Consider the following 16,049-nt stretch of genomic DNA (forward strand, 5'->3'; position numbering starts at 1 on the left):
CTTTCTTTTAGCCAGTTTTGAACCAAACTTGGCCGCCGCCGTTCCAAAAAAAACAAAAAACTAAACAAATGTTGAACCCCAAAATGGCCAACCCCCCATATTGCAACGCACTAACAGCGCCCCCAGACAAAAAAGAAAAAGCCTACGACACCTGGTATTCCCAGGCGGTCTCCCATCCAAGTACTAACCAAGCCCGACGTTGCTTAACTTCGGTGATCGGACGAGAACCGGTGTATTCAACGTAGTATGGTCGTAGGCGATGTAAACTTTCTTTTAGCCAGTTTTGAACCAAACTTGGCCGCCGCCGTTCCAAAAAAACAAAAAACTAAACAAATGTTGAACCCCAAAATGGCCAACCCCCCATATTGCAACGCACTAACAGCGCCCCCAGACAAAAAAGAAAAAGCCTACGACACCTGGTATTCCCAGGCGGTCTCCCATCCAAGTACTAACCAAGCCCGACGTTGCTTAACTTCGGTGATCGGACGAGAACCGGTGTATTCAACGTAGTATGGTCGTAGGCGATGTAAACTTTCTTTTAGCCAGTTTTGAACCAAACTTGGCCGCCGCCGTTCCAAAAAAACCCAAAAACTAAACAAATGTTGAACCCCAAAATGGCCAACCCCCCATATTGCAACGCACTAACAGCGCCCCCAGACAAAAAAGAAAAAGCCTACGACACCTGGTATTCCCAGGCGGTCTCCCATCCAAGTACTAACCAAGCCCGACGTTGCTTAACTTCGGTGATCGGACGAGAACCGGTGTATTCAACGTAGTATGGTCGTAGGCGATGTAAACTTTCTTTTAGCCAGTTTTGAACCAAACTTGGCCGCCGCCGTTCCAAAAAAACCAAAAAACTAAACAAATGTTGAACCCCAAAATGGCCAACCCCCCATATTGCAACGCACTAACAGCGCCCCCAGACAAAAAAGAAAAAGCCTACGACACCTGGTATTCCCAGGCGGTCTCCCATCCAAGTACTAACCAAGCCCGACGTTGCTTAACTTCGGTGATCGGACGAGAACCGGTGTATTCAACGTAGTATGGTCGTAGGCGATGTAAACTTTCTTTTAGCCAGTTTTGAACCAAACTTGGCCGCCGCCGTTCCAAAAAAACCAAAAAACTAAACAAATGTTGAACCCCAAAATGGCCAACCCCCCATATTGCAACGCACTAACAGCGCCCCCAGACAAAAAAGAAAAAGCCTACGACACCTGGTATTCCCAGGCGGTCTCCCATCCAAGTACTAACCAAGCCCGACGTTGCTTAACTTCGGTGATCGGACGAGAACCGGTGTATTCAACGTAGTATGGTCGTAGGCGATGTAAACTTTCTTTTAGCCAGTTTTGAACCAAACTTGGCCGCCGCCGTTCCAAAAAAAACCAAAAAACTAAACAAATGTTGAACCCCAAAATGGCCAACCCCCCATATTGCAACGCACTAACAGCGCCCCCAGACAAAAAAGAAAAAGCCTACGACACCTGGTATTCCCAGGCGGTCTCCCATCCAAGTACTAACCAAGCCCGACGTTGCTTAACTTCGGTGATCGGACGAGAACCGGTGTATTCAACGTAGTATGGTCGTAGGCGATGTAAACTTTCTTTTAGCCAGTTTTGAACCAAACTTGGCCGCCGCCGTTCCAAAAAAACCAAAAAACTAAACAAATGTTGAACCCCAAAATGGCCAACCCCCCATATTGCAACGCACTAACAGCGCCCCCAGACAAAAAAGAAAAAGCCTACGACACCTGGTATTCCCAGGCGGTCTCCCATCCAAGTACTAACCAAGCCCGACGTTGCTTAACTTCGGTGATCGGACGAGAACCGGTGTATTCAACGTAGTATGGTCGTAGGCGATGTAAACTTTCTTTTAGCCAGTTTTGAACCAAACTTGGCCGCCGCCGTTCCAAAAAAACAAAAAACTAAACAAATGTTGAACCCCAAAATGGCCAACCCCCCATATTGCAACGCACTAACAGCGCCCCCAGACAAAAAAGAAAAAGCCTACGACACCTGGTATTCCCAGGCGGTCTCCCATCCAAGTACTAACCAAGCCCGACGTTGCTTAACTTCGGTGATCGGACGAGAACCGGTGTATTCAACGTAGTATGGTCGTAGGCGATGTAAACTTTCTTTTAGCCAGTTTTGAACCAAACTTGGCCGCCGCCGTTCCAAAAAAACCAAAAAACTAAACAAATGTTGAACCCCAAAATGGCCAACCCCCCATATTGCAACGCACTAACAGCGCCCCCAGACAAAAAAGAAAAAGCCTACGACACCTGGTATTCCCAGGCGGTCTCCCATCCAAGTACTAACCAAGCCCGACGTTGCTTAACTTCGGTGATCGGACGAGAACCGGTGTATTCAACGTAGTATGGTCGTAGGCGATGTAAACTTTCTTTTAGCCAGTTTTGAACCAAACTTGGCCGCCGCCGTTCCAAAAAAACCAAAAAACTAAACAAATGTTGAACCCCAAAATGGCCAACCCCCCATATTGCAACGCACTAACAGCGCCCCCAGACAAAAAAGAAAAAGCCTACGACACCTGGTATTCCCAGGCGGTCTCCCATCCAAGTACTAACCAAGCCCGACGTTGCTTAACTTCGGTGATCGGACGAGAACCGGTGTATTCAACGTAGTATGGTCGTAGGCGATGTAAACTTTCTTTTAGCCAGTTTTGAACCAAACTTGGCCGCCGCCGTTCCAAAAAAAACCAAAAAACTAAACAAATGTTGAACCCCAAAATGGCCAACCCCCCATATTGCAACGCACTAACAGCGCCCCCAGACAAAAAAGAAAAAGCCTACGACACCTGGTATTCCCAGGCGGTCTCCCATCCAAGTACTAACCAAGCCCGACGTTGCTTAACTTCGGTGATCGGACGAGAACCGGTGTATTCAACGTAGTATGGTCGTAGGCGATGTAAACTTTCTTTTAGCCAGTTTTGAACCAAACTTGGCCGCCGCCGTTCCAAAAAAACCAAAAAACTAAACAAATGTTGAACCCCAAAATGGCCAACCCCCCATATTGCAACGCACTAACAGCGCCCCCAGACAAAAAAGAAAAAGCCTACGACACCTGGTATTCCCAGGCGGTCTCCCATCCAAGTACTAACCAAGCCCGACGTTGCTTAACTTCGGTGATCGGACGAGAACCGGTGTATTCAACGTAGTATGGTCGTAGGCGATGTAAACTTTCTTTTAGCCAGTTTTGAACCAAACTTGGCCGCCGCCGTTCCAAAAAAACCAAAAAACTAAACAAATGTTGAACCCCAAAATGGCCAACCCCCCATATTGCAACGCACTAACAGCGCCCCCAGACAAAAAAGAAAAAGCCTACGACACCTGGTATTCCCAGGCGGTCTCCCATCCAAGTACTAACCAAGCCCGACGTTGCTTAACTTCGGTGATCGGACGAGAACCGGTGTATTCAACGTAGTATGGTCGTAGGCGATGTAAACTTTCTTTTAGCCAGTTTTGAACCAAACTTGGCCGCCGCCGTTCCAAAAAAACCAAAAAACTAAACAAATGTTGAACCCCAAAATGGCCAACCCCCCATATTGCAACGCACTAACAGCGCCCCCAGACAAAAAAGAAAAAGCCTACGACACCTGGTATTCCCAGGCGGTCTCCCATCCAAGTACTAACCAAGCCCGACGTTGCTTAACTTCGGTGATCGGACGAGAACCGGTGTATTCAACGTAGTATGGTCGTAGGCGATGTAAACTTTCTTTTAGCCAGTTTTGAACCAAACTTGGCCGCCGCCGTTCCAAAAAAAACAAAAAACTAAACAAATGTTGAACCCCAAAATGGCCAACCCCCCATATTGCAACGCACTAACAGCGCCCCCAGACAAAAAAGAAAAAGCCTACGACACCTGGTATTCCCAGGCGGTCTCCCATCCAAGTACTAACCAAGCCCGACGTTGCTTAACTTCGGTGATCGGACGAGAACCGGTGTATTCAACGTAGTATGGTCGTAGGCGATGTAAACTTTCTTTTAGCCAGTTTTGAACCAAACTTGGCCGCCGCCGTTCCAAAAAAACCAAAAAACTAAACAAATGTTGAACCCCAAAATGGCCAACCCCCCATATTGCAACGCACTAACAGCGCCCCCAGACAAAAAAGAAAAAGCCTACGACACCTGGTATTCCCAGGCGGTCTCCCATCCAAGTACTAACCAAGCCCGACGTTGCTTAACTTCGGTGATCGGACGAGAACCGGTGTATTCAACGTAGTATGGTCGTAGGCGATGTAAACTTTCTTTTAGCCAGTTTTGAACCAAACTTGGCCGCCGCCGTTCCAAAAAAAACAAAAAACTAAACAAATGTTGAACCCCAAAATGGCCAACCCCCCATATTGCAACGCACTAACAGCGCCCCCAGACAAAAAAGAAAAAGCCTACGACACCTGGTATTCCCAGGCGGTCTCCCATCCAAGTACTAACCAAGCCCGACGTTGCTTAACTTCGGTGATCGGACGAGAACCGGTGTATTCAACGTAGTATGGTCGTAGGCGATGTAAACTTTCTTTTAGCCAGTTTTGAACCAAACTTGGCCGCCGCCGTTCCAAAAAAACCAAAAAACTAAACAAATGTTGAACCCCAAAATGGCCAACCCCCCATATTGCAACGCACTAACAGCGCCCCCAGACAAAAAAGAAAAAGCCTACGACACCTGGTATTCCCAGGCGGTCTCCCATCCAAGTACTAACCAAGCCCGACGTTGCTTAACTTCGGTGATCGGACGAGAACCGGTGTATTCAACGTAGTATGGTCGTAGGCGATGTAAACTTTCTTTTAGCCAGTTTTGAACCAAACTTGGCCGCCGCCGTTCCAAAAAAAACAAAAAACTAAACAAATGTTGAACCCCAAAATGGCCAACCCCCCATATTGCAACGCACTAACAGCGCCCCCAGACAAAAAAGAAAAAGCCTACGACACCTGGTATTCCCAGGCGGTCTCCCATCCAAGTACTAACCAAGCCCGACGTTGCTTAACTTCGGTGATCGGACGAGAACCGGTGTATTCAACGTAGTATGGTCGTAGGCGATGTAAACTTTCTTTTAGCCAGTTTTGAACCAAACTTGGCCGCCGCCGTTCCAAAAAAACCAAAAAACTAAACAAATGTTGAACCCCAAAATGGCCAACCCCCCATATTGCAACGCACTAACAGCGCCCCCAGACAAAAAAGAAAAAGCCTACGACACCTGGTATTCCCAGGCGGTCTCCCATCCAAGTACTAACCAAGCCCGACGTTGCTTAACTTCGGTGATCGGACGAGAACCGGTGTATTCAACGTAGTATGGTCGTAGGCGATGTAAACTTTCTTTTAGCCAGTTTTGAACCAAACTTGGCCGCCGCCGTTCCAAAAAAAACAAAAAACTAAACAAATGTTGAACCCCAAAATGGCCAACCCCCCATATTGCAACGCACTAACAGCGCCCCCAGACAAAAAAGAAAAAGCCTACGACACCTGGTATTCCCAGGCGGTCTCCCATCCAAGTACTAACCAAGCCCGACGTTGCTTAACTTCGGTGATCGGACGAGAACCGGTGTATTCAACGTAGTATGGTCGTAGGCGATGTAAACTTTCTTTTAGCCAGTTTTGAACCAAACTTGGCCGCCGCCGTTCCAAAAAAAACAAAAAACTAAACAAATGTTGAACCCCAAAATGGCCAACCCCCCATATTGCAACGCACTAACAGCGCCCCCAGACAAAAAAGAAAAAGCCTACGACACCTGGTATTCCCAGGCGGTCTCCCATCCAAGTACTAACCAAGCCCGACGTTGCTTAACTTCGGTGATCGGACGAGAACCGGTGTATTCAACGTAGTATGGTCGTAGGCGATGTAAACTTTCTTTTAGCCAGTTTTGAACCAAACTTGGCCGCCGCCGTTCCAAAAAAACCAAAAAACTAAACAAATGTTGAACCCCAAAATGGCCAACCCCCCATATTGCAACGCACTAACAGCGCCCCCAGACAAAAAAGAAAAAGCCTACGACACCTGGTATTCCCAGGCGGTCTCCCATCCAAGTACTAACCAAGCCCGACGTTGCTTAACTTCGGTGATCGGACGAGAACCGGTGTATTCAACGTAGTATGGTCGTAGGCGATGTAAACTTTCTTTTAGCCAGTTTTGAACCAAACTTGGCCGCCGCCGTTCCAAAAAAACCAAAAAACTAAACAAATGTTGAACCCCAAAATGGCCAACCCCCCATATTGCAACGCACTAACAGCGCCCCCAGACAAAAAAGAAAAAGCCTACGACACCTGGTATTCCCAGGCGGTCTCCCATCCAAGTACTAACCAAGCCCGACGTTGCTTAACTTCGGTGATCGGACGAGAACCGGTGTATTCAACGTAGTATGGTCGTAGGCGATGTAAACTTTCTTTTAGCCAGTTTTGAACCAAACTTGGCCGCCGCCGTTCCAAAAAAACCAAAAAACTAAACAAATGTTGAACCCCAAAATGGCCAACCCCCCATATTGCAACGCACTAACAGCGCCCCCAGACAAAAAAGAAAAAGCCTACGACACCTGGTATTCCCAGGCGGTCTCCCATCCAAGTACTAACCAAGCCCGACGTTGCTTAACTTCGGTGATCGGACGAGAACCGGTGTATTCAACGTAGTATGGTCGTAGGCGATGTAAACTTTCTTTTAGCCAGTTTTGAACCAAACTTGGCCGCCGCCGTTCCAAAAAAAACAAAAAACTAAACAAATGTTGAACCCCAAAATGGCCAACCCCCCATATTGCAACGCACTAACAGCGCCCCCAGACAAAAAAGAAAAAGCCTACGACACCTGGTATTCCCAGGCGGTCTCCCATCCAAGTACTAACCAAGCCCGACGTTGCTTAACTTCGGTGATCGGACGAGAACCGGTGTATTCAACGTAGTATGGTCGTAGGCGATGTAAACTTTCTTTTAGCCAGTTTTGAACCAAACTTGGCCGCCGCCGTTCCAAAAAAAACAAAAAACTAAACAAATGTTGAACCCCAAAATGGCCAACCCCCCATATTGCAACGCACTAACAGCGCCCCCAGACAAAAAAGAAAAAGCCTACGACACCTGGTATTCCCAGGCGGTCTCCCATCCAAGTACTAACCAAGCCCGACGTTGCTTAACTTCGGTGATCGGACGAGAACCGGTGTATTCAACGTAGTATGGTCGTAGGCGATGTAAACTTTCTTTTAGCCAGTTTTGAACCAAACTTGGCCGCCGCCGTTCCAAAAAAACCAAAAAACTAAACAAATGTTGAACCCCAAAATGGCCAACCCCCCATATTGCAACGCACTAACAGCGCCCCCAGACAAAAAAGAAAAAGCCTACGACACCTGGTATTCCCAGGCGGTCTCCCATCCAAGTACTAACCAAGCCCGACGTTGCTTAACTTCGGTGATCGGACGAGAACCGGTGTATTCAACGTAGTATGGTCGTAGGCGATGTAAACTTTCTTTTAGCCAGTTTTGAACCAAACTTGGCCGCCGCCGTTCCAAAAAAAACCAAAAAACTAAACAAATGTTGAACCCCAAAATGGCCAACCCCCCATATTGCAACGCACTAACAGCGCCCCCAGACAAAAAAGAAAAAGCCTACGACACCTGGTATTCCCAGGCGGTCTCCCATCCAAGTACTAACCAAGCCCGACGTTGCTTAACTTCGGTGATCGGACGAGAACCGGTGTATTCAACGTAGTATGGTCGTAGGCGATGTAAACTTTCTTTTAGCCAGTTTTGAACCAAACTTGGCCGCCGCCGTTCCAAAAAAACCAAAAAACTAAACAAATGTTGAACCCCAAAATGGCCAACCCCCCATATTGCAACGCACTAACAGCGCCCCCAGACAAAAAAGAAAAAGCCTACGACACCTGGTATTCCCAGGCGGTCTCCCATCCAAGTACTAACCAAGCCCGACGTTGCTTAACTTCGGTGATCGGACGAGAACCGGTGTATTCAACGTAGTATGGTCGTAGGCGATGTAAACTTTCTTTTAGCCAGTTTTGAACCAAACTTGGCCGCCGCCGTTCCAAAAAAAACAAAAAACTAAACAAATGTTGAACCCCAAAATGGCCAACCCCCCATATTGCAACGCACTAACAGCGCCCCCAGACAAAAAAGAAAAAGCCTACGACACCTGGTATTCCCAGGCGGTCTCCCATCCAAGTACTAACCAAGCCCGACGTTGCTTAACTTCGGTGATCGGACGAGAACCGGTGTATTCAACGTAGTATGGTCGTAGGCGATGTAAACTTTCTTTTAGCCAGTTTTGAACCAAACTTGGCCGCCGCCGTTCCAAAAAAACCCAAAAAACTAAACAAATGTTGAACCCCAAAATGGCCAACCCCCCATATTGCAACGCACTAACAGCGCCCCCAGACAAAAAAGAAAAAGCCTACGACACCTGGTATTCCCAGGCGGTCTCCCATCCAAGTACTAACCAAGCCCGACGTTGCTTAACTTCGGTGATCGGACGAGAACCGGTGTATTCAACGTAGTATGGTCGTAGGCGATGTAAACTTTCTTTTAGCCAGTTTTGAACCAAACTTGGCCGCCGCCGTTCCAAAAAAACCAAAAAACTAAACAAATGTTGAACCCCAAAATGGCCAACCCCCCATATTGCAACGCACTAACAGCGCCCCCAGACAAAAAAGAAAAAGCCTACGACACCTGGTATTCCCAGGCGGTCTCCCATCCAAGTACTAACCAAGCCCGACGTTGCTTAACTTCGGTGATCGGACGAGAACCGGTGTATTCAACGTAGTATGGTCGTAGGCGATGTAAACTTTCTTTTAGCCAGTTTTGAACCAAACTTGGCCGCCGCCGTTCCAAAAAAACCAAAAAACTAAACAAATGTTGAACCCCAAAATGGCCAACCCCCCATATTGCAACGCACTAACAGCGCCCCCAGACAAAAAAGAAAAAGCCTACGACACCTGGTATTCCCAGGCGGTCTCCCATCCAAGTACTAACCAAGCCCGACGTTGCTTAACTTCGGTGATCGGACGAGAACCGGTGTATTCAACGTAGTATGGTCGTAGGCGATGTAAACTTTCTTTTAGCCAGTTTTGAACCAAACTTGGCCGCCGCCGTTCCAAAAAAAACAAAAAACTAAACAAATGTTGAACCCCAAAATGGCCAACCCCCCATATTGCAACGCACTAACAGCGCCCCCAGACAAAAAAGAAAAAGCCTACGACACCTGGTATTCCCAGGCGGTCTCCCATCCAAGTACTAACCAAGCCCGACGTTGCTTAACTTCGGTGATCGGACGAGAACCGGTGTATTCAACGTAGTATGGTCGTAGGCGATGTAAACTTTCTTTTAGCCAGTTTTGAACCAAACTTGGCCGCCGCCGTTCCAAAAAAACCCAAAAACTAAACAAATGTTGAACCCCAAAATGGCCAACCCCCCATATTGCAACGCACTAACAGCGCCCCCAGACAAAAAAGAAAAAGCCTACGACACCTGGTATTCCCAGGCGGTCTCCCATCCAAGTACTAACCAAGCCCGACGTTGCTTAACTTCGGTGATCGGACGAGAACCGGTGTATTCAACGTAGTATGGTCGTAGGCGATGTAAACTTTCTTTTAGCCAGTTTTGAACCAAACTTGGCCGCCGCCGTTCCAAAAAAACCAAAAAACTAAACAAATGTTGAACCCCAAAATGGCCAACCCCCCATATTGCAACGCACTAACAGCGCCCCCAGACAAAAAAGAAAAAGCCTACGACACCTGGTATTCCCAGGCGGTCTCCCATCCAAGTACTAACCAAGCCCGACGTTGCTTAACTTCGGTGATCGGACGAGAACCGGTGTATTCAACGTAGTATGGTCGTAGGCGATGTAAACTTTCTTTTAGCCAGTTTTGAACCAAACTTGGCCGCCGCCGTTCCAAAAAAAACCAAAAAACTAAACAAATGTTGAACCCCAAAATGGCCAACCCCCCATATTGCAACGCACTAACAGCGCCCCCAGACAAAAAAGAAAAAGCCTACGACACCTGGTATTCCCAGGCGGTCTCCCATCCAAGTACTAACCAAGCCCGACGTTGCTTAACTTCGGTGATCGGACGAGAACCGGTGTATTCAACGTAGTATGGTCGTAGGCGATGTAAACTTTCTTTTAGCCAGTTTTGAACCAAACTTGGCCGCCGCCGTTCCAAAAAAACCAAAAAACTAAACAAATGTTGAACCCCAAAATGGCCAACCCCCCATATTGCAACGCACTAACAGCGCCCCCAGACAAAAAAGAAAAAGCCTACGACACCTGGTATTCCCAGGCGGTCTCCCATCCAAGTACTAACCAAGCCCGACGTTGCTTAACTTCGGTGATCGGACGAGAACCGGTGTATTCAACGTAGTATGGTCGTAGGCGATGTAAACTTTCTTTTAGCCAGTTTTGAACCAAACTTGGCCGCCGCCGTTCCAAAAAAACCAAAAAACTAAACAAATGTTGAACCCCAAAATGGCCAACCCCCCATATTGCAACGCACTAACAGCGCCCCCAGACAAAAAAGAAAAAGCCTACGGCACCTGGTATTCCCAGGCGGTCTCCCATCCAAGTACTAACCAAGCCCGACGTTGCTTAACTTCGGTGATCGGACGAGAACCGGTGTATTCAACGTAGTATGGTCGTAGGCGATGTAAACTTTCTTTTAGCCAGTTTTGAACCAAACTTGGCCGCCGCCGTTCCAAAAAAAACAAAAAACTAAACAAATGTTGAACCCCAAAATGGCCAACCCCCCATATTGCAACGCACTAACAGCGCCCCCAGACAAAAAAGAAAAAGCCTACGGCACCTGGTATTCCCAGGCGGTCTCCCATCCAAGTACTAACCAAGCCCGACGTTGCTTAACTTCGGTGATCGGACGAGAACCGGTGTATTCAACGTAGTATGGTCGTAGGCGATGTAAACTTTCTTTTAGCCAGTTTTGAACCAAACTTGGCCGCCGCCGTTCCAAAAAAAACCAAAAACTAAACAAATGTTGAACCCCAAAATGGCCAACCCCCCATATTGCAACGCACTAACAGCGCCCCCAGACAAAAAAGAAAAAGCCTACGACACCTGGTATTCCCAGGCGGTCTCCCATCCAAGTACTAACCAAGCCCGACGTTGCTTAACTTCGGTGATCGGACGAGAACCGGTGTATTCAACGTAGTATGGTCGTAGGCGATGTAAACTTTCTTTTAGCCAGTTTTGAACCAAACTTGGCCGCCGCCGTTCCAAAAAAACCAAAAAACTAAACAAATGTTGAACCCCAAAATGGCCAACCCCCCATATTGCAACGCACTAACAGCGCCCCCAGACAAAAAAGAAAAAGCCTACGGCACCTGGTATTCCCAGGCGGTCTCCCATCCAAGTACTAACCAAGCCCGACGTTGCTTAACTTCGGTGATCGGACGAGAACCGGTGTATTCAACGTAGTATGGTCGTAGGCGATGTAAACTTTCTTTTAGCCAGTTTTGAACCAAACTTGGCCGCCGCCGTTCCAAAAAAACCAAAAAACTAAACAAATGTTGAACCCCAAAATGGCCAACCCCCCATATTGCAACGCACTAACAGCGCCCCCAGACAAAAAAGAAAAAGCCTACGACACCTGGTATTCCCAGGCGGTCTCCCATCCAAGTACTAACCAAGCCCGACGTTGCTTAACTTCGGTGATCGGACGAGAACCGGTGTATTCAACGTAGTATGGTCGTAGGCGATGTAAACTTTCTTTTAGCCAGTTTTGAACCAAACTTGGCCGCCGCCGTTCCAAAAAAAAAAAAACTAAACAAATGTTGAACCCCAAAATGGCCAACCCCCCATATTGCAACGCACTAACAGCGCCCCCAGACAAAAAAGAAAAAGCCTACGGCACCTGGTATTCCCAGGCGGTCTCCCATCCAAGTACTAACCAAGCCCGACGTTGCTTAACTTCGGTGATCGGACGAGAACCGGTGTATTCAACGTAGTATGGTCGTAGGCGATGTAAACTTTCTTTTAGCCAGTTTTGAACCAAACTTGGCCGCCGCCGTTCCAAAAAAACCCAAAAAACTAAACAAATGTTGAACCCCAAAATGGCCAACCCCCCATATTGCAACGCACTAACAGCGCCCCCAGACAAAAAAGAAAAAGCCTACGGCACCTGGTATTCCCAGGCGGTCTCCCATCCAAGTACTAACCAAGCCCGACGTTGCTTAACTTCGGTGATCGGACGAGAACCGGTGTATTCAACGTAGTATGGTCGTAGGCGATGTAAACTTTCTTTTAGCCAGTTTTGAACCAAACTTGGCCGCCGCCGTTCCAAAAAAACCAAAAAACTAAACAAATGTTGAACCCCAAAATGGCCAACCCCCCATATTGCAACGCACTAACAGCGCCCCCAGACAAAAAAGAAAAAGCCTACGGCACCTGGTATTCCCAGGCGGTCTCCCATCCAAGTACTAACCAAGCCCGACGTTGCTTAACTTCGGTGATCGGACGAGAACCGGTGTATTCAACGTAGTATGGTCGTAGGCGATGTAAACTTTCTTTTAGCCAGTTTTGAACCAAACTTGGCCGCCGCCGTTCCAAAAAAACCCAAAAAACTAAACAAATGTTGAACCCCAAAATGGCCAACCCCCCATATTGCAACGCACTAACAGCGCCCCCAGACAAAAAAGAAAAAGCCTACGGCACCTGGTATTCCCAGGCGGTCTCCCATCCAAGTACTAACCAAGCCCGACGTTGCTTAACTTCGGTGATCGGACGAGAACCGGTGTATTCAACGTAGTATGGTCGTAGGCGATGTAAACTTTCTTTTAGCCAGTTTTGAACCAAACTTGGCCGCCGCCGTTCCAAAAAAACCAAAAAACTAAACAAATGTTGAACCCCAAAATGGCCAACCCCCCATATTGCAACGCACTAACAGCGCCCCCAGACAAAAAAGAAAAAGCCTACGGCACCTGGTATTCCCAGGCGGTCTCCCATCCAAGTACTAACCAAGCCCGACGTTGCTTAACTTCGGTGATCGGACGAGAACCGGTGTATTCAACGTAGTATGGTCGTAGGCGATGTAAACTTTCTTTTAGCCAGTTTTGAACCAAACTTGGCCGCCGCCGTTCCAAAAAAACCAAAAAACTAAACAAATGTTGAACCCCAAAATGGCCAACCCCCCATATTGCAACGCACTAACAGCGCCCCCAGACAAAAAAGAAAAAGCCTACGGCACCTGGTATTCCCAGGCGGTCTCCCATCCAAGTACTAACCAAGCCCGACGTTGCTTAACTTCGGTGATCGGACGAGAACCGGTGTATTCAACGTAGTATGGTCGTAGGCGATGTAAACTTTCTTTTAGCCAGTTTTGAACCAAACTTGGCCGCCGCCGTTCCAAAAAAACCAAAAAACTAAACAAATGTTGAACCCCAAAATGGCCAACCCCCCATATTGCAACGCACTAACAGCGCCCCCAGACAAAAAAGAAAAAGCCTACGGCACCTGGTATTCCCAGGCGGTCTCCCATCCAAGTACTAACCAAGCCCGACGTTGCTTAACTTCGGTGATCGGACGAGAACCGGTGTATTCAACGTAGTATGGTCGTAGGCGATGTAAACTTTCTTTTAGCCAGTTTTGAACCAAACTTGGCCGCCGCCGTTCCAAAAAAACCAAAAAACTAAACAAATGTTGAACCCCAAAATGGCCAACCCCCCATATTGCAACGCACTAACAGCGCCCCCAGACAAAAAAGAAAAAGCCTACGGCACCTGGTATTCCCAGGCGGTCTCCCATCCAAGTACTAACCAAGCCCGACGTTGCTTAACTTCGGTGATCGGACGAGAACCGGTGTATTCAACGTAGTATGGTCGTAGGCGATGTAAACTTTCTTTTAGCCAGTTTTGAACCAAACTTGGCCGCCGCCGTTCCAAAAAAACCCAAAAAACTAAACAAATGTTGAACCCCAAAATGGCCAACCCCCCATATTGCAACGCACTAACAGCGCCCCCAGACAAAAAAGAAAAAGCCTACGGCACCTGGTATTCCCAGGCGGTCTCCCATCCAAGTACTAACCAAGCCCGACGTTGCTTAACTTCGGTGATCGGACGAGAACCGGTGTATTCAACGTAGTATGGTCGTAGGCGATGTAAACTTTCTTTTAGCCAGTTTTGAACCAAACTTGGCCGCCGCCGTTCCAAAAAAACCAAAAAACTAAACAAATGTTGAACCCCAAAATGGCCAACCCCCCATATTGCAACGCACTAACAGCGCCCCCAGACAAAAAAGAAAAAGCCTACGGCACCTGGTATTCCCAGGCGGTCTCCCATCCAAGTACTAACCAAGCCCGACGTTGCTTAACTTCGGTGATCGGACGAGAACCGGTGTATTCAACGTAGTATGGTCGTAGGCGATGTAAACTTTCTTTTAGCCAGTTTTGAACCAAACTTGGCCGCCGCCGTTCCAAAAAAAACCAAAAAACTAAACAAATGTTGAACCCCAAAATGGCCAACCCCCCATATTGCAACGCACTAACAGCGCCCCCAGACAAAAAAGAAAAAGCCTACGGCACCTGGTATTCCCAGGCGGTCTCCCATCCAAGTACTAACCAAGCCCGACGTTGCTTAACTTCGGTGATCGGACGAGAACCGGTGTATTCAACGTAGTATGGTCGTAGGCGATGTAAACTTTCTTTTAGCCAGTTTTGAACCAAACTTGGCCGCCGCCGTTCCAAAAAAACAAAAAAACTAAACAAATGTTGAACCCCAAAATGGCCAACCCCCCATATTGCAACGCACTAACAGCGCCCCCAGACAAAAAAGAAAAAGCCTACGGCACCTGGTATTCCCAGGCGGTCTCCCATCCAAGTACTAACCAAGCCCGACGTTGCTTAACTTCGGTGATCGGACGAGAACCGGTGTATTCAACGTAGTATGGTCGTAGGCGATGTAAACTTTCTTTTAGCCAGTTTTGAACCAAACTTGGCCGCCGCCGTTCCAAAAAAAACAAAAAACTAAACAAATGTTGAACCCCAAAATGGCCAACCCCCCATATTGCAACGCACTAACAGCGCCCCCAGACAAAAAAGAAAAAGCCTACGGCACCTGGTATTCCCAGGCGGTCTCCCATCCAAGTACTAACCAAGCCCGACGTTGCTTAACTTCGGTGATCGGACGAGAACCGGTGTATTCAACGTAGTATGGTCGTAGGCGATGTAAACTTTCTTTTAGCCAGTTTTGAACCAAACTTGGCCGCCGCCGTTCCAAAAAAAACCAAAAAACTAAACAAATGTTGAACCCCAAAATGGCCAACCCCCCATATTGCAACGCACTAACAGCGCCCCCAGACAAAAAAGAAAAAGCCTACGGCACCTGGTATTCCCAGGCGGTCTCCCATCCAAGTACTAACCAAGCCCGACGTTGCTTAACTTCGGTGATCGGACGAGAACCGGTGTATTCAACGTAGTATGGTCGTAGGCGATGTAAACTTTCTTTTAGCCAGTTTTGAACCAAACTTGGCCGCCGCCGTTCCAAAAAAACCCAAAAACTAAACAAATGTTGAACCCCAAAATGGCCAACCCCCCATATTGCAACGCACTAACAGCGCCCCCAGACAAAAAAGAAAAAGCCTACGGCACCTGGTATTCCCAGGCGGTCTCCCATCCAAGTACTAACCAAGCCCGACGTTGCTTAACTTCGGTGATCGGACGAGAACCGGTGTATTCAACGTAGTATGGTCGTAGGCGATGTAAACTTTCTTTTAGCCAGTTTTGAACCAAACTTGGCCGCCGCCGTTCCAAAAAAACCAAAAAACTAAACAAATGTTGAACCCCAAAATGGCCAACCCCCCATATTGCAACGCACTAACAGCGCCCCCAGACAAAAAAGAAAAAGCCTACGGCACCTGGTATTCCCAGGCGGTCTCCCATCCAAGTACTAACCAAGCCCGACGTTGCTTAACTTCGGTGATCGGACGAGAACCGGTGTATTCAACGTAGTATGGTCGTAGGCGATGTAAACTTTCTTTTAGCCAGTTTTGAACCAAACTTGGCCGCCGCCGTTCCAAAAAAAACAAAAAACTAAACAAATGTTGAACCCCAAA

General features: G+C 47.7%; 60 non-coding genes across 60 annotated transcripts; all 60 read right to left on the reverse strand.

Annotated features, from left to right (window-relative positions):
* Positions 1-139: 139 nt before the first annotated feature.
* Positions 140-258, reverse strand: LOC119743746. The gene has a single exon (XR_005273185.1). It is a non-coding gene; the product is annotated as a 5S ribosomal RNA (ribosomal RNA).
* A 146-nt stretch (positions 259-404) lies between these two features.
* LOC119743747 lies at positions 405-523 on the reverse strand. Its single transcript, XR_005273186.1, has one exon. It is a non-coding gene; the product is annotated as a 5S ribosomal RNA (ribosomal RNA).
* Positions 524-670: 147 nt separating this feature from the next.
* LOC119743748 lies at positions 671-789 on the reverse strand. The gene has a single exon (XR_005273187.1). It is a non-coding gene; the product is annotated as a 5S ribosomal RNA (ribosomal RNA).
* A 147-nt stretch (positions 790-936) lies between these two features.
* LOC119743751 lies at positions 937-1,055 on the reverse strand. The gene has a single exon (XR_005273189.1). It is a non-coding gene; the product is annotated as a 5S ribosomal RNA (ribosomal RNA).
* Positions 1,056-1,202: 147 nt separating this feature from the next.
* On the reverse strand, positions 1,203-1,321 carry LOC119743752. Its single transcript, XR_005273190.1, has one exon. It is a non-coding gene; the product is annotated as a 5S ribosomal RNA (ribosomal RNA).
* Positions 1,322-1,469: 148 nt separating this feature from the next.
* LOC119743753 lies at positions 1,470-1,588 on the reverse strand. Its single transcript, XR_005273191.1, has one exon. It is a non-coding gene; the product is annotated as a 5S ribosomal RNA (ribosomal RNA).
* Positions 1,589-1,735: 147 nt separating this feature from the next.
* LOC119743754 lies at positions 1,736-1,854 on the reverse strand. Its single transcript, XR_005273192.1, has one exon. It is a non-coding gene; the product is annotated as a 5S ribosomal RNA (ribosomal RNA).
* A 146-nt stretch (positions 1,855-2,000) lies between these two features.
* Positions 2,001-2,119, reverse strand: LOC119743755. Its single transcript, XR_005273193.1, has one exon. It is a non-coding gene; the product is annotated as a 5S ribosomal RNA (ribosomal RNA).
* A 147-nt stretch (positions 2,120-2,266) lies between these two features.
* Positions 2,267-2,385, reverse strand: LOC119743757. Its single transcript, XR_005273195.1, has one exon. It is a non-coding gene; the product is annotated as a 5S ribosomal RNA (ribosomal RNA).
* A 147-nt stretch (positions 2,386-2,532) lies between these two features.
* Positions 2,533-2,651, reverse strand: LOC119743758. The gene has a single exon (XR_005273196.1). It is a non-coding gene; the product is annotated as a 5S ribosomal RNA (ribosomal RNA).
* A 148-nt stretch (positions 2,652-2,799) lies between these two features.
* Positions 2,800-2,918, reverse strand: LOC119743759. The gene has a single exon (XR_005273197.1). It is a non-coding gene; the product is annotated as a 5S ribosomal RNA (ribosomal RNA).
* A 147-nt stretch (positions 2,919-3,065) lies between these two features.
* Positions 3,066-3,184, reverse strand: LOC119743760. Its single transcript, XR_005273198.1, has one exon. It is a non-coding gene; the product is annotated as a 5S ribosomal RNA (ribosomal RNA).
* A 147-nt stretch (positions 3,185-3,331) lies between these two features.
* On the reverse strand, positions 3,332-3,450 carry LOC119743761. The gene has a single exon (XR_005273199.1). It is a non-coding gene; the product is annotated as a 5S ribosomal RNA (ribosomal RNA).
* Positions 3,451-3,597: 147 nt separating this feature from the next.
* On the reverse strand, positions 3,598-3,716 carry LOC119743762. Its single transcript, XR_005273200.1, has one exon. It is a non-coding gene; the product is annotated as a 5S ribosomal RNA (ribosomal RNA).
* Positions 3,717-3,863: 147 nt separating this feature from the next.
* Positions 3,864-3,982, reverse strand: LOC119743763. Its single transcript, XR_005273201.1, has one exon. It is a non-coding gene; the product is annotated as a 5S ribosomal RNA (ribosomal RNA).
* Positions 3,983-4,129: 147 nt separating this feature from the next.
* On the reverse strand, positions 4,130-4,248 carry LOC119743764. Its single transcript, XR_005273202.1, has one exon. It is a non-coding gene; the product is annotated as a 5S ribosomal RNA (ribosomal RNA).
* A 147-nt stretch (positions 4,249-4,395) lies between these two features.
* On the reverse strand, positions 4,396-4,514 carry LOC119743766. Its single transcript, XR_005273203.1, has one exon. It is a non-coding gene; the product is annotated as a 5S ribosomal RNA (ribosomal RNA).
* A 147-nt stretch (positions 4,515-4,661) lies between these two features.
* On the reverse strand, positions 4,662-4,780 carry LOC119743767. The gene has a single exon (XR_005273204.1). It is a non-coding gene; the product is annotated as a 5S ribosomal RNA (ribosomal RNA).
* A 147-nt stretch (positions 4,781-4,927) lies between these two features.
* Positions 4,928-5,046, reverse strand: LOC119743769. Its single transcript, XR_005273206.1, has one exon. It is a non-coding gene; the product is annotated as a 5S ribosomal RNA (ribosomal RNA).
* A 147-nt stretch (positions 5,047-5,193) lies between these two features.
* On the reverse strand, positions 5,194-5,312 carry LOC119743770. The gene has a single exon (XR_005273207.1). It is a non-coding gene; the product is annotated as a 5S ribosomal RNA (ribosomal RNA).
* A 147-nt stretch (positions 5,313-5,459) lies between these two features.
* On the reverse strand, positions 5,460-5,578 carry LOC119743771. The gene has a single exon (XR_005273208.1). It is a non-coding gene; the product is annotated as a 5S ribosomal RNA (ribosomal RNA).
* A 147-nt stretch (positions 5,579-5,725) lies between these two features.
* LOC119743772 lies at positions 5,726-5,844 on the reverse strand. The gene has a single exon (XR_005273209.1). It is a non-coding gene; the product is annotated as a 5S ribosomal RNA (ribosomal RNA).
* Positions 5,845-5,991: 147 nt separating this feature from the next.
* On the reverse strand, positions 5,992-6,110 carry LOC119743773. The gene has a single exon (XR_005273210.1). It is a non-coding gene; the product is annotated as a 5S ribosomal RNA (ribosomal RNA).
* Positions 6,111-6,257: 147 nt separating this feature from the next.
* LOC119743774 lies at positions 6,258-6,376 on the reverse strand. The gene has a single exon (XR_005273211.1). It is a non-coding gene; the product is annotated as a 5S ribosomal RNA (ribosomal RNA).
* Positions 6,377-6,523: 147 nt separating this feature from the next.
* On the reverse strand, positions 6,524-6,642 carry LOC119743775. The gene has a single exon (XR_005273212.1). It is a non-coding gene; the product is annotated as a 5S ribosomal RNA (ribosomal RNA).
* A 147-nt stretch (positions 6,643-6,789) lies between these two features.
* LOC119743776 lies at positions 6,790-6,908 on the reverse strand. Its single transcript, XR_005273213.1, has one exon. It is a non-coding gene; the product is annotated as a 5S ribosomal RNA (ribosomal RNA).
* Positions 6,909-7,055: 147 nt separating this feature from the next.
* On the reverse strand, positions 7,056-7,174 carry LOC119743777. Its single transcript, XR_005273214.1, has one exon. It is a non-coding gene; the product is annotated as a 5S ribosomal RNA (ribosomal RNA).
* A 147-nt stretch (positions 7,175-7,321) lies between these two features.
* LOC119743778 lies at positions 7,322-7,440 on the reverse strand. The gene has a single exon (XR_005273215.1). It is a non-coding gene; the product is annotated as a 5S ribosomal RNA (ribosomal RNA).
* Positions 7,441-7,588: 148 nt separating this feature from the next.
* On the reverse strand, positions 7,589-7,707 carry LOC119743780. The gene has a single exon (XR_005273217.1). It is a non-coding gene; the product is annotated as a 5S ribosomal RNA (ribosomal RNA).
* A 147-nt stretch (positions 7,708-7,854) lies between these two features.
* LOC119743782 lies at positions 7,855-7,973 on the reverse strand. Its single transcript, XR_005273218.1, has one exon. It is a non-coding gene; the product is annotated as a 5S ribosomal RNA (ribosomal RNA).
* A 147-nt stretch (positions 7,974-8,120) lies between these two features.
* Positions 8,121-8,239, reverse strand: LOC119743783. The gene has a single exon (XR_005273219.1). It is a non-coding gene; the product is annotated as a 5S ribosomal RNA (ribosomal RNA).
* Positions 8,240-8,387: 148 nt separating this feature from the next.
* Positions 8,388-8,506, reverse strand: LOC119743784. Its single transcript, XR_005273220.1, has one exon. It is a non-coding gene; the product is annotated as a 5S ribosomal RNA (ribosomal RNA).
* Positions 8,507-8,653: 147 nt separating this feature from the next.
* Positions 8,654-8,772, reverse strand: LOC119743785. The gene has a single exon (XR_005273221.1). It is a non-coding gene; the product is annotated as a 5S ribosomal RNA (ribosomal RNA).
* A 147-nt stretch (positions 8,773-8,919) lies between these two features.
* On the reverse strand, positions 8,920-9,038 carry LOC119743786. Its single transcript, XR_005273222.1, has one exon. It is a non-coding gene; the product is annotated as a 5S ribosomal RNA (ribosomal RNA).
* A 147-nt stretch (positions 9,039-9,185) lies between these two features.
* LOC119743787 lies at positions 9,186-9,304 on the reverse strand. Its single transcript, XR_005273223.1, has one exon. It is a non-coding gene; the product is annotated as a 5S ribosomal RNA (ribosomal RNA).
* Positions 9,305-9,451: 147 nt separating this feature from the next.
* Positions 9,452-9,570, reverse strand: LOC119743788. Its single transcript, XR_005273224.1, has one exon. It is a non-coding gene; the product is annotated as a 5S ribosomal RNA (ribosomal RNA).
* Positions 9,571-9,717: 147 nt separating this feature from the next.
* On the reverse strand, positions 9,718-9,836 carry LOC119743789. The gene has a single exon (XR_005273225.1). It is a non-coding gene; the product is annotated as a 5S ribosomal RNA (ribosomal RNA).
* A 148-nt stretch (positions 9,837-9,984) lies between these two features.
* On the reverse strand, positions 9,985-10,103 carry LOC119743790. Its single transcript, XR_005273226.1, has one exon. It is a non-coding gene; the product is annotated as a 5S ribosomal RNA (ribosomal RNA).
* Positions 10,104-10,250: 147 nt separating this feature from the next.
* Positions 10,251-10,369, reverse strand: LOC119743792. The gene has a single exon (XR_005273228.1). It is a non-coding gene; the product is annotated as a 5S ribosomal RNA (ribosomal RNA).
* A 147-nt stretch (positions 10,370-10,516) lies between these two features.
* LOC119743993 lies at positions 10,517-10,635 on the reverse strand. Its single transcript, XR_005273415.1, has one exon. It is a non-coding gene; the product is annotated as a 5S ribosomal RNA (ribosomal RNA).
* A 147-nt stretch (positions 10,636-10,782) lies between these two features.
* On the reverse strand, positions 10,783-10,901 carry LOC119743995. Its single transcript, XR_005273417.1, has one exon. It is a non-coding gene; the product is annotated as a 5S ribosomal RNA (ribosomal RNA).
* Positions 10,902-11,048: 147 nt separating this feature from the next.
* On the reverse strand, positions 11,049-11,167 carry LOC119743793. The gene has a single exon (XR_005273229.1). It is a non-coding gene; the product is annotated as a 5S ribosomal RNA (ribosomal RNA).
* A 147-nt stretch (positions 11,168-11,314) lies between these two features.
* Positions 11,315-11,433, reverse strand: LOC119743996. Its single transcript, XR_005273418.1, has one exon. It is a non-coding gene; the product is annotated as a 5S ribosomal RNA (ribosomal RNA).
* Positions 11,434-11,580: 147 nt separating this feature from the next.
* LOC119743794 lies at positions 11,581-11,699 on the reverse strand. The gene has a single exon (XR_005273230.1). It is a non-coding gene; the product is annotated as a 5S ribosomal RNA (ribosomal RNA).
* Positions 11,700-11,844: 145 nt separating this feature from the next.
* LOC119743997 lies at positions 11,845-11,963 on the reverse strand. The gene has a single exon (XR_005273419.1). It is a non-coding gene; the product is annotated as a 5S ribosomal RNA (ribosomal RNA).
* A 148-nt stretch (positions 11,964-12,111) lies between these two features.
* On the reverse strand, positions 12,112-12,230 carry LOC119743998. The gene has a single exon (XR_005273420.1). It is a non-coding gene; the product is annotated as a 5S ribosomal RNA (ribosomal RNA).
* Positions 12,231-12,377: 147 nt separating this feature from the next.
* LOC119743999 lies at positions 12,378-12,496 on the reverse strand. Its single transcript, XR_005273421.1, has one exon. It is a non-coding gene; the product is annotated as a 5S ribosomal RNA (ribosomal RNA).
* Positions 12,497-12,644: 148 nt separating this feature from the next.
* LOC119744000 lies at positions 12,645-12,763 on the reverse strand. The gene has a single exon (XR_005273422.1). It is a non-coding gene; the product is annotated as a 5S ribosomal RNA (ribosomal RNA).
* Positions 12,764-12,910: 147 nt separating this feature from the next.
* Positions 12,911-13,029, reverse strand: LOC119744001. The gene has a single exon (XR_005273423.1). It is a non-coding gene; the product is annotated as a 5S ribosomal RNA (ribosomal RNA).
* A 147-nt stretch (positions 13,030-13,176) lies between these two features.
* LOC119744002 lies at positions 13,177-13,295 on the reverse strand. The gene has a single exon (XR_005273424.1). It is a non-coding gene; the product is annotated as a 5S ribosomal RNA (ribosomal RNA).
* Positions 13,296-13,442: 147 nt separating this feature from the next.
* LOC119744003 lies at positions 13,443-13,561 on the reverse strand. Its single transcript, XR_005273425.1, has one exon. It is a non-coding gene; the product is annotated as a 5S ribosomal RNA (ribosomal RNA).
* A 147-nt stretch (positions 13,562-13,708) lies between these two features.
* Positions 13,709-13,827, reverse strand: LOC119744004. Its single transcript, XR_005273426.1, has one exon. It is a non-coding gene; the product is annotated as a 5S ribosomal RNA (ribosomal RNA).
* Positions 13,828-13,975: 148 nt separating this feature from the next.
* On the reverse strand, positions 13,976-14,094 carry LOC119744007. The gene has a single exon (XR_005273428.1). It is a non-coding gene; the product is annotated as a 5S ribosomal RNA (ribosomal RNA).
* Positions 14,095-14,241: 147 nt separating this feature from the next.
* Positions 14,242-14,360, reverse strand: LOC119744008. The gene has a single exon (XR_005273429.1). It is a non-coding gene; the product is annotated as a 5S ribosomal RNA (ribosomal RNA).
* Positions 14,361-14,508: 148 nt separating this feature from the next.
* On the reverse strand, positions 14,509-14,627 carry LOC119744009. The gene has a single exon (XR_005273430.1). It is a non-coding gene; the product is annotated as a 5S ribosomal RNA (ribosomal RNA).
* A 147-nt stretch (positions 14,628-14,774) lies between these two features.
* On the reverse strand, positions 14,775-14,893 carry LOC119744010. The gene has a single exon (XR_005273431.1). It is a non-coding gene; the product is annotated as a 5S ribosomal RNA (ribosomal RNA).
* Positions 14,894-15,040: 147 nt separating this feature from the next.
* Positions 15,041-15,159, reverse strand: LOC119744011. The gene has a single exon (XR_005273432.1). It is a non-coding gene; the product is annotated as a 5S ribosomal RNA (ribosomal RNA).
* Positions 15,160-15,307: 148 nt separating this feature from the next.
* Positions 15,308-15,426, reverse strand: LOC119744012. The gene has a single exon (XR_005273433.1). It is a non-coding gene; the product is annotated as a 5S ribosomal RNA (ribosomal RNA).
* A 147-nt stretch (positions 15,427-15,573) lies between these two features.
* Positions 15,574-15,692, reverse strand: LOC119744013. The gene has a single exon (XR_005273434.1). It is a non-coding gene; the product is annotated as a 5S ribosomal RNA (ribosomal RNA).
* A 147-nt stretch (positions 15,693-15,839) lies between these two features.
* On the reverse strand, positions 15,840-15,958 carry LOC119744014. Its single transcript, XR_005273435.1, has one exon. It is a non-coding gene; the product is annotated as a 5S ribosomal RNA (ribosomal RNA).
* Between the last annotated feature and the right edge of the window lie 91 nt (positions 15,959-16,049).

Source organism: Patiria miniata, unplaced genomic scaffold, assembly GCF_015706575.1.
Source record: "Patiria miniata isolate m_02_andy unplaced genomic scaffold, ASM1570657v1 HiC_scaffold_6, whole genome shotgun sequence".
NCBI lineage: Eukaryota > Metazoa > Echinodermata > Asteroidea > Valvatida > Asterinidae > Patiria > Patiria miniata.